Source organism: Pinus tabuliformis, chromosome 2_2 (assembly GCF_031772625.1).
Source record: "Pinus tabuliformis cultivar Carrire ecotype Pingquan chromosome 2_2, CPIR1, whole genome shotgun sequence".
NCBI classification, from domain to species: domain Eukaryota; kingdom Viridiplantae; phylum Streptophyta; class Pinopsida; order Pinales; family Pinaceae; genus Pinus; species Pinus tabuliformis.
The window spans coordinates 1224063301-1224080551 of NC_142300.1; the positions used below are offsets into that span (position 1 = coordinate 1224063301).

The 17251-nt window shown below is 33.1% G+C and overlaps 1 pseudogene; it reads left to right on the forward strand.

Moving 5' to 3' along the window:
* Nucleotides 1–4494: 4494 nt before the first annotated feature.
* On the forward strand, nt 4495–5321 carry LOC149197905 (uncharacterized; annotated as a pseudogene).
* Nucleotides 5322–17251: the final 11930 nt, after the last annotated feature.

The following is a 17251-nucleotide window of genomic DNA, read 5'->3' on the forward strand; positions in this document are numbered from 1 at the left end:
ACCTTGCCCCACAGAAATCTCTGCAAGACTGAGTTCATTCCCCGGACCCAAAACTGCCTTTCACATTTGGTCCAGAAATCAACCATTAAATTCAATCAAACTCCTCTGAGCATATACCTAGCCTAAATTTAGTTTTTATATCAGTCATCTCAAGATTTATTTGCCATATTTTTCTGAGATTGATAAGGAGAGAGCTCTCTCCCGACCTGGTAGAGCTAGCTACCAGGTTAAGCGTGGTTTGATGTTACCCTAGACTTTCCTTTCTTAGCCTGAGGTAGATTTAGGCCATAACAGAATGAAACCCTTCTTTGTTTACCATATATACAATGCTCACAAAGATCAATATTGTAGGATTTCAAACCTGGCAATAAATTTTTACCAAGAAGGATTTTTAAGCCCTTCTCGCTCATGTGACCCAAATGCTTATGCCACAGATCTGCTGAATTTCCTTCTTTTGTGACAGCAACCAAATCTGATTTTCCTATCAGTGTCTTCAATGTGTATAATGTTCCTGTCTTGGGTCCTTTGGCCATGACCAATGCACCTTTGCTAATTTTCCAGCCTCCTTTTCCAAAGCTTGTCAAATAACCTTCATCATCCAGTCGTCCCATAGAGATTAAACTCATGCGCATTTCTGGTACATGCCTGACCCGTTTCAACAATATATCTTGTCCATCTTTCATCTTGATCTAGACATCTCCCACTCCAACAATACTGCAAAAATGATTATTCTCCAAATGCACTCTACCATAATCACTAGGATTATATGAAACAAAACTATCTTTGCATGGGGTTACATGGTGAGATGCCCCAGATTCAAGGATCCAATCAAAACTATTGCTAGATGTATATACACATGCATCCTCTACTAAAACAGTAAACAACACATCACCATCTGTGGCTACAGCAGTAGTCTCACCTTCATTTGTTCTGGATGACTTGTGATTTGTATTAGATGGTCTCTGATCTTTTTGTCCTTTCTTCCAGAATCAACATTCTTTCTTCATGTGCCTGGGTTTGCCACAATGAAAGCAGATGATTCTGCCTCTCCTTGATTTTTATCGGCCTCTCAATCTTGATCGCCCTTGCTAGCCTCGATCCATTCTCCTACCACGATCAGCTAGAGCTAAAGTCTCTCCTCCCTGGTTTTCCGCAATTGACTTGCGTCGCAAATCCTCATTCATTAAACTGCTGCTGACATCATCAAACTTCAAGGTCCTTGTAGTCGCTGAAGTGCTCATAGCTACAATTAAATTTTCCCAACTGTCTGGCATAGAACACATCAGCAATATGGCTCTAATTTCATCATCTAAAATGATTTTAATAGAGGCAAGTTGATTAGTAATAATATTAAATGCATTCAAGTGCTCAGTAATTGAAGCACCCTCCTTCATTTTGAGATTATAAAGCTTCTTCATCAAGAACACTTTGTTTGATGCCGTGTTCTTCTCATATAGATCATGGAGCTTTTTCCATAATCCTTCAGCTGTCTTTTCTTCGGACACATTGAAATACACATTCTTTGCTAAATATTGGCGGATTGTTGCAATCACCTTTATATCTAGCTTATTCCACTCTTCATTTGTCATCAATGAGGATTTCTTTGTTGTGCCCTCAATCCACAAATACTGATCCTTTAAAATCAGTGTATCCTCCATCTGTGATTTCCATAGGGCAAAATTAGCCCCGCACAACTTCTCCATATCTGTAACTGTTGTCTCCATTTTCAATAAAATTCACGCCCCAAAACACAAAAACTCCTCTTAAAAATAAAACTTTAATTATTACTCTTTAAAATTTAGTAATAATGACCTTCCTCCTTTTAAAAATACCCTTTTCAAAATTTCTGCTCCCTTTTAAAATATACTTTTCAAAATTCCAACATATAATTATATATGTTTCATAATAAATATAAAAACATATATAATGTTTTAACCTTTTCACATTTCACACATACATATGTTGGTTTGAGAAAAAACTTGATGTATACATGCAAGCTTGATGTGAAAAAAAACTTATGAACATGATGTTTCAACTCCAAACTCCACGGATCTCCATGTTTCAAACTCCAACAACACGTTTCAACATAGATCCACGACCTTGTTTTTCTTTTAGCAATTGTCTTTTAGTTCCAACGTTCCTCGGTTATCTCCTGGACAGATCCTTCAACAGCTCTAGGGGTAGCAACCAACATTTGAACGAACACTACCAGAGTAAGGCGATGGCACTAAGCAGCTTGCATAGTGGATATTTGACCCTAGCTCTGATACCAGTCATTAGACCAGAGCATACATAACACACAACAGATTTATATTTAGAGACTTAGACGACAATAGCAAAGAATAATTTCAGAGACAGACAAATGGAGAAACAACAAGATTACTCAATCAAAAACAACGGAATAGATAAAAAAATCACTGGAGAACAGAAATCATTTTGCATTACATAACAGACTTGGGCCTTGGTTTGCTTTCCTTGGCTAGAGAAATTACAAATTTATAGAGGCAGAAGAAGGATCTAGAATCCTGTATGTGATTTATATGGAGATATGGAATGATCTAGAAACTAATGGCGGTGTGGAAAGATCTAGAACCCTGGAGATCTAGAAGGATCTAGAATCGTGCATGAATTTTGGCTTCACACTTAACACGATCAAAGTGGTTTCCATTTTGATGGCAACAACTCTAGAAGGAGGAGTTGGAGACATCCATATCTATGGATACTTAATTTAAGTTTTGGACTCATTGATGCGATCCCGAAGATACATAATTATTGATTTGAGTGAGACATTATTTTTTTGGGGGATTATTAGGTAAAATAGTTCATTAATCATATCCATGTCTTGTTAAGCATATCCAAGTGTCACGAGCATTACTAGGAATAAGTGTTTGAAATTTTTATGGACAAGCCATTTAAACCAGATTTTTCAAAACTTTTTTGTAACATCTGAGCACAACCAAGAGGCAAATTGTTTATCCCAACAAGCTTGTGGAAGAGATCTAGGCTCTGTCCATTTGAGAGTTTTCAGACATGGGGATGAGGAGATCCTCACATCTCCGGTGATTTCTTTGTAAGATGTATAGTGAATCCTTGTATAGGGTAGTTTTTCTCTTATGATCCTTTGAACCAATGATTGTTATGTCTTTCAGTATTTTTGTAATGATTTGGAAGGGTATTTTTCTAGTTGAACTTGTGCACCTTTGATTATATGTTGAACTATTAGATGTAATCCTTATATTTTTCAGTCATAGAGGTCTTTTTTTCTCGTGAGAAAAAGACAACCAAAAAAGAAAAGAGGGAAAAAAATATACCAGGTGTGATAAACTAACTAGTGAGCAGGAACATCAAACAATTAAATCAAGCAATCCAATAAAAAATAATGAAGACCTTTAAACTTTTCAAGATATTTTTAAGAACATTATGTCATAGGCATAAGGATTTTTTTCATCCTCGGAGGTGTGTTGTTTCAACTGATAATTACACGGATTCTCTCCATGGTTTATGGTCAAAAGTTGTTGACTTATGTGATAGAATAGCTTTCATGGATAAAAGGACAAAAATGAGATTATCAAAATGGAACAACTAGATCCAATCAAAGAGATATGTATATGCAAGAGGTGACATATAAGAGAAAAACCTCACAAACATAACAATACAAAAAAACAAAAGGGGACCTCAACAACCATTGCATCTGAATTTGAACTAGTAATCCCTGTGAGAAGATTGTTTAAAAAGAAGCTGATTAGCCGTATTAGTCCACGTACCTAAGGTTTCGAGGAGAAAAAAAGATTATTAATGGAAATGGCCTTCGTTTTCAAAAGTCTGTGTTCTAATTTGTATCTCTGGAATAAAGTTTGATGTCGATTGGCTTGCGGCTGAATAGTAAATTAATGGGAATTTTTTATAAGTTCTATAGTGACATGTCCTATGAGTAAGAATCGAATCCAAAAACTTTACATCTAACTAATGTATATCAAAAGAAACCCAACATTATAATAACTTTTAATATAGTTATTTCTATCCAAAAGCAGCCCAACAATTACGTATTTCCTCTAACTTCTTTTCTTCATGATTTCTATCCAAGGAAACAGAGCCTTTAGATTTTGTGGTCCACTTATACGCGATTACTTGAAGCAAGTCCTATCACAAATTTTAGATTTAACTCTGTAAATATTAAACAACGCTTCAAATATTGAAAGTTGAAGTGTCGAGAAATACCTGTGATCGTTGGAATTCTGAGATTCGTTTTATTGAGGAATACCCACATAGAAAAATAGCTCGAGACTGTGAAATTTGGCAACAAATTATGGTAAAATCACTGTAATGATAAGATTTAGCTTACAGACAAAGCCCTTTTGCGTCCCAATGAAGTTTTGATAGACCATGCCTTTAAACAAAGGGTAGGGTGTTTCACAATGAATGGAGACTATAGGAATTTAAGAAAATTAGTGACAGGGAAAATTCTAGGCAGGTGTTTCACTCATCAGTGCCAGCATTATGATCCACACAGTAGGCTCCCTGTTCATCTTCTGATTGGGGTTATGGCAGCTCATATGCTCCTTCAATACCCACCTCAAAACCGCCAGAGAATACACAACAAAGCCATGGCATTCCCTGTCCTAAAGATGCTGTAAGCACCTGGAACTCTACATGAAACTGGTGGGCATCATGTTAGCCATCTCATACATTCTCGCGATCTCATCAGACTTCAATCCACTCATAAATGGAACCATACTAGTGCACCGCCTCTTGCCGCCCAGTTCGCGGCCGTGCTCTGCGTCTTCTTGATCGTGGTCTTGGTGGTGTTGGTGAGCGAGAGCAATGGTGGGTGTCACCTGCCAATTCCCAGCGAGACGCTGTTTTTGATGGCCGGTTTGGGGTTTGGACTCCATGGGCAATGCTTAGGGTCGGCGCATCGCTGAAATCGAACACTGAGGGCAAGTGCTAATCATTGTTGGGAGCCTGAGAGCCACAACCACCCTCTGTTGCACCTCCACAATCATCTTCGCCTTGCGGCCGAAGGAATTCGTAGCAGACGTAGCACTGTCCTCAGCTTTATGTCTTCAGGGGTTGTGGTTTCTTCAGTCGAGGCTCTCACTTCATGTCGAGAACTACGTTCCCCAACGTTCCCACTGCCTCCTGGCAAGGCCGACGGTTCAATTCAGTGCGATCTCGACGAGTATAAGTTGAACTCTTTCAGGGTTCTAGTTCTCCATCTTCTCTTTGTTGTCCATGTCATCATTGTCGTAATCATCGTTTTGACCGTCTGCAGTCTGTTCGCTAGGGTTTTGGGTGTGAGGACGCTAGGGTTTTGGGTGTGAGGACTCAGGAGGCATGGCGGTTACGAGCCTCTGGATAATTCCAACCAGGGGAAATGGTATTCCTCAAAGCAGTGTCCTAGTGGTTTCGATCACCGGTTTTCTCTGTTCTAAGAGTGAAAGTGAAAATGAATTTGTTTCTTTTCATTTTAGTACTGGTATTGTAGTATACCTATGTGACGTTAATTGCATCATCTCATATCAACTGTAGCTTCAACGTTTTTTATCAGCGTTGTACAACATGAAAAGTTTTTGTCAAAGTGATGGACAGAATTGTTTACCTTCCTCGTGTATCGGACTTAGTATCATGTCATTAAAAAATTATTTTATCACTGCTGACAACAACCTCCGTTACGCTGCAACAACTTCCTGTGCACTCTATACGTCAAGTTGAACAAGGCATGTCAAGTTTAACAAGGCAAGTTGCAAGGGGGTCTCGAGGCTCCACTGTCCATTGGTCCAAGCTTCCAGCGACGATAATAGATACCCTGCAATTTATATGGAGACCAGCAGCCCTTCGTAGGGAACTTTACAAAATATATATATATATATATTTAAAACTCGCAGAAATCAAAATTCACATTTCTTTTGACCAGTGATTTTACCTTGACACTTCTCTGACGTGGCAAAGGCCTCTTGACGGGCCAGGACGTGTTCAATTTTGAACACTCATTGGGGATGTCTTATACCATTAGTTTGGTTTGCGCAGGGAATTAAAATCGCATCATCTGGCCTGTGTGTTTAAGAGAATAAAGTAAACTATTATTATTATTAGTACCATTATATTACATTTACTTTTTTATTTATACAATATTATTTATTTTATTATGAGTACAATTATATCAGTAAATGTAGTGTTATTATTTACATGTTAATCAATTTTTGTAAATATCGTACATCAATATAATTTATTAATTAAATGAAGTTTTTTTTTTTTTTTTAAATCACATAGTGAGGTTTCGAACTAACACGTGTAGGACAAGATATAAAACACCCCTTCGAACCAACAAGTTTTGTCAAATAATTTATTAATATTAAAATAGTATAAACCATGTCTATTTGGGGTAGTTTAATTGACAATGATCATGGAAATAAAATTTTATTGAAAAATATAATCTTACCAATTTTACAAAATTTTTTTATATAAAACATAGAATTTAAATTTAATTTAATTTATAAATATAAACTATATTAATATAGTTTAATGTTATGTGTAAGTCTTTGTCCCGAGTGGTTAGGGACAGCCGTTCATAGCCTCCCCGCCCGGGTTCGACTCATGATATATGTAATGCTGCTTTGCAACCCGTATATCTACTCGCTTCGGCAATATGTGTTGTATCTGCTCACTTTCAGCGCATATGTGTAATATGATGGATGCACTTCCCCCTGAAAAATGTTATGTGTAAGTCTTTACGTATGTGAAACAATTCCTTTAACTAACTAATTTTTTAATAATAAATCTGAGTTAGATTAAAAAAACCTAAATTAATAGAGAAATATGTATGTTACTCTACACAGATGCAGCGTGCGCGTGGTGTACGCGCATTCAATCCTCACTGCAAATGAAGTGGCAACTCAACATTGATAAATAATTTTTTAATAAATTATAATGCCAATTAGTTTTTATTTATTATTTTTTAATAAATTAAACATAAGCAAAATAAAGAAATTGAAAAATGATTTACATATATTTTATATTAATTAATTATATATTATATTATCCAATTATGTATTAGACACAAAAATATTTTCAAATTATCAAATTTTGGCCATACATAATTTAAAGTTTTCAAATCCGTGAAATCCAATTCCAATTTAGACAACCCTTCAGCGTAATTAATTTTTATCAAACTAACTTAAATTTATGATTATTTTTGTGTGGAGAGGTACTCTAGTCTAGTAAGATAGTGTAAGGGTAATTCAATTCCAATTTAGACTACCTTTAGCGTAATTAATTTTTTTCAAATCAACTTAAATTTATTATTATTTTTGTGTGGAGAGGTACTCTAGTCTACTAGGGTAGTGTAGGCTAACTATGCTCTCTCACTCATCATTCAAAGGAAGGGAATTATTTGCAAAGTAGTGTAGGGTGTGTAGTAAATTAGTGATGTTGTAAATTTGTTCAATGTTTTGATTTGCTTAAATGATATAAAAATTTAAATTAAATTAAATTAAATAATAACTATAATTATTAATAAATATTTTGATTCCAATAAAAAATAAATTAAATATTAAAAAATTAATAATTATAGGGATAATTAATATTTAAAGTGACTTGGATTAGCTTATAGGGTAGCTTCATGTGCAACCATCTTGATAATGAGATTATAGGTTCAAATACCCCATGGATTACACTAAGCAACCAAAAAATAAACTAGATCATCCCTAAGGCCTAGAGGGGTCAAATCTCTTGAGGTGCAAACCTCTTTTGAGTGAAAAGAAATTTGACCCCTATCCACCCTTGGTTTTAAATTAAGTTAAGCTTAAGTTGAAGTAAATATTTATTTGGGATTATGTAAGTGTGAATGTTCTGGTAATAACTATTTGTTTACAGCTATGAGGGGTAGATTAGTTGGTTTTTGTGGGGTTTCGCCTTAGTCTAAATAATAGACAGAGTAGCCTTTTTGTCATTTTTCTAAGTCATTTATAACAAAAATTCTAGAGAGAATTTTAAAAACTTCATGCTTAAGTTGTTTAATATGTATAATTATAGTGTCCCAAAAGTTTTTTGTGACACTGAATCCATATGTGTATTCAAAAATGTCTCTTAAACAACAACAAAAATTACAATCTCCCTTGAAATTGTATTCCGCTAAAAAAAATATTTTGTCTATTAATTAAGGCTGCACAATTTAATCCTAACTAAATTTACTAACCCCAAACTAAACTCAACCCACTTAAAAAAAATACATATATATACAATTATGTTTGTAAAGAGTTAATCAAATCATAGCTTTTAAATAAAATATTTTCAATATAAAGAAATAATATTAATTAATGCAATATTATAGTCTAGTCACAATTTTGCTCCAAAAATAATAGAAATTTTGGCGGGATTTTGAAAAAGTATAGCATAATTTTTTGGAAATCTTAGTTACAACTGTAAAGCTTCATGATTTTGGGTGCCCCACGATCCCACAGATTCTTAATCGTGTTGAATCCATTTCCACCATAAAAAAAATCATTCAAACACTCTTAGAATTAGATTTCTTGAAATTTTTTTTAGCAAATTCCAATAAAAAATTAATTATCCATACAAAATTATGAACTAAATAAACCAAACCTTAATTTAATGAAAAAAAGTGATTAAATATTATACCTCATAAAAAAAATATAATATTTTTAAAATATTATTATTCTCAATTGATATAATTCAAATGGTAAAATATATAACTTATTAGCCTACTTTCCCATTTTAATTCTTTATATATTTTTAAATGCATCGTTATATATACAATATTATAAGATTTAACAATGTATATCCTAATAAGTAGGTCATAACAATAATTAGGATATTTTAAAGGAGACCCAATAAAGGAGGGGAGGATTTTCTAAAGGAGAACGAATAATGAAGCGGATGATATTTTTCGATATCTAAGTTGTTCCAAAGCTATGTTATGTAATAAGGTAGATCTTGATACGGGATTTTTTTAGAATTATTTAATAAAATATAGACGAATTGTATTAGCTTTTAAGTATTTAATTGTGAACCATATGTTTACATTGTTTTGGTAGAATAATGAGAAAGGAGTAATAACTCATATAAGGAATTGGAGATAAAATGTAAAATGAGATAGCGGATAAAAGGCTGTTATATCTCAAGATTAGCCCACTTATCATGCAAGTCAATATGTATCTTACAGTAGTTTTGACATTCTGAAGGATTCGCAGGTAAGTGATTCTTTCAATAATGGCTAACATTAAATAAGGTAGAGGGTTTTTAGAAGGGGCAATGATCATGGTGAAGGGGCCATCATATATAAAATTGATTTTAAGGCAAGGTTGAATCAAGAACCAATGTAATGAGATAATGTTTTAGGGAATGTAAGGAGATTTGAGATAATGTTTTAGGGAATGCAAGGAGATTTGTTAGTGGTAGGACGATTGATATTAATGAAAGAGAACTTTTTAAAGCCTAAGCCAATTGAATTTGCAGAGATTCTATAAATCTTCAGAGAGGAAATGGTGAGTCCACTGTCATCTTGAGCTTGTAAATGAGAAGGGAATTGTATTTGTTGAGCTCTGTAAGGGAATCCTGGTCTTTATATTGCTCAACTCTATCCAAAGCCATGGTGGCTTTTTAATTGTCAGTGAAATATTTTGGTGGTTGAATGTGTGATTTTGATCTTGGGTGAAGAAGAAGATTTTATGTTGGAAGATTGTCCTGCTCCTTCTCTAGAAATGAGGCCACATAACCCTGCTTCAATCACTTTTGATTACTGATTATGGTATCCGGTGTCTTTCTAGTTATGTTGTTTTTTGGTATGTAAGGCCTATAAGATTGTGGATATCTTCGTTGAGAATTTTGCTTCTTGTATGTAGCATGGTAATAGCATTGGTCAACAAACTTGGTTGGGGTGAGACCACATGCATTTTGACATCTTTGTATATGTTTTTTGAGTAATGAAAAATGTTCGACTTACAAAAAAAAAGAGAAACGAGAAAATATGGATCAAAGGAATATTATTAAATTATTAATAAATGTAAAGAAAAATCTAAAAAAGAAATTTAAGAAAAAGTCAAAATAATAATAAATAAATTGAAGAAAAATGAAGAAATTAGAATAATATACAAGGAAGCCATACCAATTTAATTAATTAAATAATAAGGGAAAAAAATAAAATGGAATCAAGAAAAGTTAATTAATAAAATAATAAGGGCGAGTAATAAAATGGAATAAAAAAATAAAAACTTTAAGAAGAAAGGGCAGAGATCCAACAAGTACTAATTTTCCAGCCATCATCTCTATTAAGATTAAAAGGCCTCTTTTCAATTTTGTTTTGCCTCCCTAAACTTTCAATGACGGAAATGATCAATCCTTGCAATGACCCTAGCATTTTCAATGTAGATTTGGTGTTTTGTTTTCTCTCCATGTTCTGCTAATGTTGATGAGTGATTCCTACCATGCTTGATGTTGGGTACATGCTCCTGAATCCTTTGATTTATTGAGCACCTAGTTTCACCAATGTAGGGAGACCCAAAGGAACATGGGATTACATAAACACCTTTCATATTCTTCAGGTCCAGTGGGTCATTAACTGATCTTAGGGAGCTTCGAATGGTGTTAAGGGGCCAAAAGATTGAAGGAACCTTATGCTTCCTCAATATCCTAGTGATTTTTTCAGTGGTCCCTTGGATAAAAGGAAGGTGAACCGCATAAATTCGATCTCTAGGTTCTTTTTTACCACTAGGACCTTTAGATGATTTAAGGAAAGCTTTGAGACCTTGGAGCCTACTATAGCCATTATTGTTGATAACCTTAAGGAGATGGGTCTTCTCATCAAGAAGGTGAATATCTTAAGAAACTCTTAAAGCATGACATCAACTCAATTCAAGTGAAAACTTTGGAAAAGGTGTTTGGATGACACTTGTGTCATCTGCCCTCATGGGAAGGAGAAGTTAGATGTTTTTCTTCAACATCTAAACAATCAATCTAGCTTCATTAAGTTTACTATGGATTGTGAATCCAATGGTAGCTTACCTTTCCTTGATGTTCTTATTTCTAAAAGGATGATGGTTCTTTCTCATACCAAGTATTTCGTAAAAAAACACACACAAACAAATACCTTCATGTTGATTGACATCATTATCTTACTCAAAAAATTGCGATTTCTTAACACATTAGATACTTGTGCTTTAAGAGTTTTTGATGATATTCACCTTGCTAATGAGAAGACCCGTCTCCTTAACGTTTTCGAGAATAATGGCTACAGTAAGCTCTAGGGTCTCAAAGCTTTCCTTAAAGCATCCAAAGGTCCTAGTGGTAAAAAAGAACCTACAGATAATATGTTTGGGGTTCATCTTCCTTTTATCTAAGGGACCACTGAAAAAATTGCTAGGATCCTCAGGAAGCATAAGGTTTCTTCAACCTTTAGGCCCCTTAACACCATTCGAAGCTACCTAAGATTAGTTAAAGACCTGTTGGACCCGAAGAATATGAAAGGTGTTTATGTAATCCCATGTTCCTCTAGGACTCCCTACATTAGTGAAATTGGGCACCCAATAAATCAAAGGATTCAGGAGCATGCAACCGACATCAAGCATGGTAGGAATCACTCCTCAACATTAGTGGAACATACAGAGAGGCAAAACACCACATTTGCATTGAAGAAGCTAGGATCATTACAAGGATTGATCATTTCTATCATAGAAAGTTTAGGGAGGCCATAGAAATTGAAAAAAAGTATTCTAATCTTAATAGAGATGATGACTGGAAACATAGTAGTTGTTGGATCCCTGCCCATTCATATTAAAGTTTTTTTTTCTCACCCTTATTATTTTATTAATTGTGTTTACTTGATTCCATTTTATATTTTCCCCTCATTATTTAATTAATTTTGTTATAGTTTCCTTGGAGATTATTCTAATTTCCTCTTTTTTCTTTTATTTATTTATTTATTACCATTTTGATTTTTTCTTATATTTCTTTTTTAATTTTGATTTATATTTATTCATAATTTAATATATTCCTTTGATCCATATGTTCTGGTTTTTCTTTATTATTATTGTATATTTCTAATAATATTATATATATAGATAGATATATATATATATATATAACTTTTTTATTATATAAATTTTATTATTGTATATTTCTAATAATATTATATAGATATATATATATATATATATATATAACTTTTTTTATTATATAAATTTTGAGTGTGTAATACTATTGGTTTTATTGTATTTTAATGGATTTTTAATGGTTAGATGTCATTGATTTTTTTTATATTTATTTTTCATCTTCCTATTCGTCTGCATTACCACTTGATAATATATATTGGAATTTATTTTTATTTTTAATATTATTCTTGTTAATTTTATATTACTTTTATTTGAATCTTGTAATTTTGAACCTTTTCCTTGGTCCAGTTTCCATATATATATATATATTATAATTTTGATTTAATATGAACCTAACATTATTCCAAATTCATGTTTATTTTTATTTCTATTCAGAAATTATTCAGAAATTATTTATGTAATTTATTTTATTAGATTTAATTTTTAATTTATTTATTCTTTTCTAGATATTTTATAGTTTATTATTATTTATAGTTTAGTTGTTTTAATAGTTTTGAATTTATTTACTCATTTTTTACTTTTATGGATTAATTTTGGCCATAGGTTGGTTTGTTAAGTTTGACTTTCAATAGAATTTTTTTTTGTTTATTTGAATAAAATAAAAATCTTCAATGTTATAATTTTTTACTATTATTTAATTTTTTTTGTTTATTTGAATAAAATAAAAATCTTCAATGTTATAATTTTTTACTATTATTTTTATTTATAATTTGACTAGTTTACTCCAATTTTTAATTCTCTTTACATCATTTTGTTTATTTAATCTCTTGCATTCTCCATCTTAGTCTGCTCTAAAATTATTATGTGAATTTTTATTCTAATTTTTGAATTCTCTCTACATTTTTTTCTTTATTTAATCTCTTGCCTTCTCTATCTTAATCTGCTTTAAAATTATTATGTGATTTCCTCTGAAAGAATTTGAATATACAAATAAATAAATAAATTATGTAATATTGTATGTTATAAATAAAAATTATTAAGATTATATTTTAGTTTAGTTATTTTTAAAATATTATTATTATTGTTGTTTTATATGTTATTTAGTTAAAATGTCAAAATTATTATTTATTAGTTTATATAGAGTATGGTTCTGAAAATTTTAATTTAATAAATGGTAGGGATTTAACCTCCACGGAATATTTTTAGTAGTTGTCCTACATCAAAAGTTGAGATTGATCTCAAAACTAGTTGTGTTGTTTGTAGCATTTAATTAAATTAAACTGAATAATTAAAAAAAATTATAAACATATGTCATATTAACATGAGTTTGGTAGCCCCAAGGGATACCTCAATTGATTGAGTTCCCATTGCTAAGTACCTTGCCAATTTGGGAGGTCAAATCTCCTCGATGCTTGGGGTTAGGCCCGTCCAAATAAGCTAACAGGTAGATCCCTTTAGGTTGACCTGCTTGGATTATTAAACATGGATGTATCTTGACCAAATAGGCTAATAGGTAGATCCCTTTAGGTTGACCTGCTTAGATTATTAACCATGGATGTAGCAGCCACTCAGTGACCGTGAACCATAGGTTAAAAAAACATGAGTTATAGTTTTTTAGGCATGTAAGTCATGGCATTGGTCCAGATATTGTAACAAAACCTATTTACAAGTTAAGAATATTCATGGTAAAGTGGTGGAAAATCTTTATGGTTACAAATCTTGTTGCATGCAATTTTAAATGTATATATATTTTTTACTCATATAATAATTTATTTTATAATAAATATTAATAATAATTTTAAATAGATTTATTTATTTTGTAAGTTAAATTCTATTAATTCCATAAGAAACATATTACATCAAGAAGTTAGATACTTCAAAGATCATCTACCACAATTCTATACTTTTAAAACATGGTGATTTATGGGTTTTTTTGTTTTACCCTTTTTCTTATGGATACCAATCCATCCTATCAAGCCATCTGTCATAATAGAGGATAATATTTCTTCTTCATTTTGTTGAGAAAGTTTTATAACATCTAGATTGGCTGAATATGATAGATCTTTCTCACTATTAGAATGATCAGACTCATGGTTTCACCTCTTCCTGCAAATTGTAGGCACAATTATGGCTGAAGATCTCTCATTGTCCTTTGTCGAAAGTTTTACCTTTGTTGCAGGTTATGTCAATGTAACGGGGGGTTGCTTAGTATTTTGAGAGGCTAAATTGTTGGGAGACGTCTTATGATCCTAGGAATTGTTCTTTTGTTGATTTGAAAAAATCTTTGGCTCTACTGCGACATTCGAATCTCTTCATCCATAGTGGCTTCTCTTCAGCTCCTAGTTTTAGAAAGCACCTTTTGAAGAGGGACATGCATTCTAAAGGTGCTTAGGCTGTTGTCAAATTCTACACCTAAAGGCAGTGTTTTTTGTAGTCAAATTCTACTCCTTGCCCTCCCACTTTAGGATGAAATTTTTTGGTAACCCTTCACTAAGGTCTACTACCACACATATGTGGATGAAACTTAAAAAACCTTTGATAATCTATCACTATCAACTTTCATGAAGTTTCCTATAAAGTCTCCAATATCCTCCAGGATCCTTGGCCTCATCCATTGAAGAGGTAACTTAGGGAGCTTAACCTAATCAATAATTGGAAGGGATTTTATGGTAAGAGGATTAAACTCTGGAAACCATGTCTGAATTGAAACACCAACCCGGACCCAAAGCCAACGCCATTGATCAAAAACTTTCTTATTGTCTTACAAATCTTTGAAGAAAACTGTTGGGAGTTTTAATTCGTTATTTTAAAGATCCTAATATTAAATCATCAACTAGGGGTCGTAAACATGAGTTACACTGCGTATTGGTTCAAGATCTAATTGTAGAGTATGTGATTTCCTTTGTAATCAATTCCTAAGTGCAGAAGCCTATTTACTCAAACTCCTCTTTCTATTTGAGGCATTCAAAACTCCTTCATCTACTCAAAGAAATTCAAAAACTCTTCTAGCTAATTAAAGTAAAAACTCTTCTATCTTCTTAAAGAATCAAGCATGCAAAACCTCAGAGAAATCATACCTATCTCAGAAGACTCAATGCTCTCACTTACTCATCAAATCCTACAGAAACTATTCTTGTTTTAAATCTATTTTAGCCACTCAAAGAGACTTATAACTAACACAGGCTTGCTATGAATTATTTCTACAATGAAAAACTTAAATAACTCAATTCAAACACTAAATCTAACTCGCTTTAACTGATGAAATGCTACCTACAGAATTTAAATCTCATTCATTCAGGACACACACACACACAGTTGACTATTCTAATTAAAATCACTCTTATGAAACACTTAACTACAGGATTCAAATTGCATCTAATGAACACATTCATTCTAACCGAAATAAAAATATGTTTCCTACAAGATTCAGACTGCACCTAATGGAAAACAAAATCATTCAAATCGAAATCAAAATATTGAATTGTAAGATTTGGATTGCACTCATGAAAACATTCGTTAATGAAAATCACTCTGGCTTCAAATTGCATTCAATGAAAAAAAACACTCCTCTTCAACCAAAATCACTCAGGCTTTTAAAATGTTAACTACAAAACTTGAATTGCATTCAATGGAAAACACTCATTCTTAACAACAATCATTTTGGCTTTTAGAATATTAGCTACAGATTCAAATCACATTCAATGGTAACACTACTTTTGACTGTTCTATGCTGAGACATCCACGTACACTTGTTGCATTCAAACATTGACAAAGTATATGGTTTTAGAACACTTATGCACAATTCAATTAAGATCGGAACGATTTTCAACAAATTAGCATAATGAAGTTATTCAGAATAGATAATAAATGATTTGAATTATACTTGGTGTTTACGGACTAATCAATGTTAAAATTGGCAACCAGGGCAAAACTTCATGTGGGTCATCTTATTCATGGCTAATAATATTTTTATTAGATTCCTCTCGTCGAGAGGTGTAGGATTGATATAAAGATCATCTAATTCCGATAAGTATTCATGGAGATATAAATTTATTTTGATTATGGAATTATTATCAAGCCGACCTACAATTCATGTAGGCTCAGAAGCCCAACAGTCGCATCTATTCACCCACCAACGTTGTGTATAAATATAAGAGGAATTTTCCTCATTTGGACTCACTCATCTCATCACATCTCTCTCTCTCTCTACTACGCAGAAATGAGTCTCTTCTCTACTGCGCTGAAATGGGTCTCTCTCTCACACATGTGAAGCCAGAAGTTGTTGAATTTGAAGCTGAAACTGCAGAAGTAAAGATTGACTTGCGTGGCCTAGAAGATCTCCTCTTTGGAACTGCGTTGTAGGTTCATCTGAACCTCCTCTGAAAGCCGCAACTTTTGGTGGTGGAATGAAGTCAATCCGATGAACGGTTTGCAAGATATCGACTGCCCTAGTTTGAAGCCGGAAACTGCTGAAACTGAAGCTGCAACTGCAGAAGTAAAGATTGACCTGCATGGCCTAGAAGATCTCCTCTTTGGAACTACGCTGTAGGTTCATCTGAACCTCCTCTGAAAGCCGCAACTTTTGGTGGTGGAATGAAGTCAATCCGACGAACGGTTTGCAAGATATCATCTGCCCTAGTTTGATAATGAAGCCGCTAATGCTGATGCTGTTGATCTAGGGTTTGCTACTGCTGATATGAATCAGATTTATTGTACTATTTCTCTCTGCTGAATTATTGAAGATAAAAGAAGATTTGATCAAAGGGTTTCCCCACACATTGTGGGGTTTGTCCCTGGCTAGCCGCCACATCTTGTGTCTCTTGTCTTGGCTTGTTTTCTGTCGATCGTTTAATGTTCTATTTGCACTTTACTTTATGTACATGTGATTGCGAATCAGTGGAATATAATAAGAAAAATAAGTAAACTATTATAAGCATAGAACATACCATAACTTAACATGGTATCAAAGCTGAGGTGAAGACAAAACCCGAGCAAGAGCAAGAGCAATCATTGAAGAGAAGATTGGCAAGGCTATCCTAAAAGAACTTTGGGGTCCTCAACACTCTTTCCTGCCGAAGACAAGCTCCGTGAGAAAGCTGACTATCACGGATGGAAGATGTCTATCGATCTAACCCTTGAAGATCAAGGAGTGTTGGACCATGTAAGAGGCAATATTGTTGAGCCTT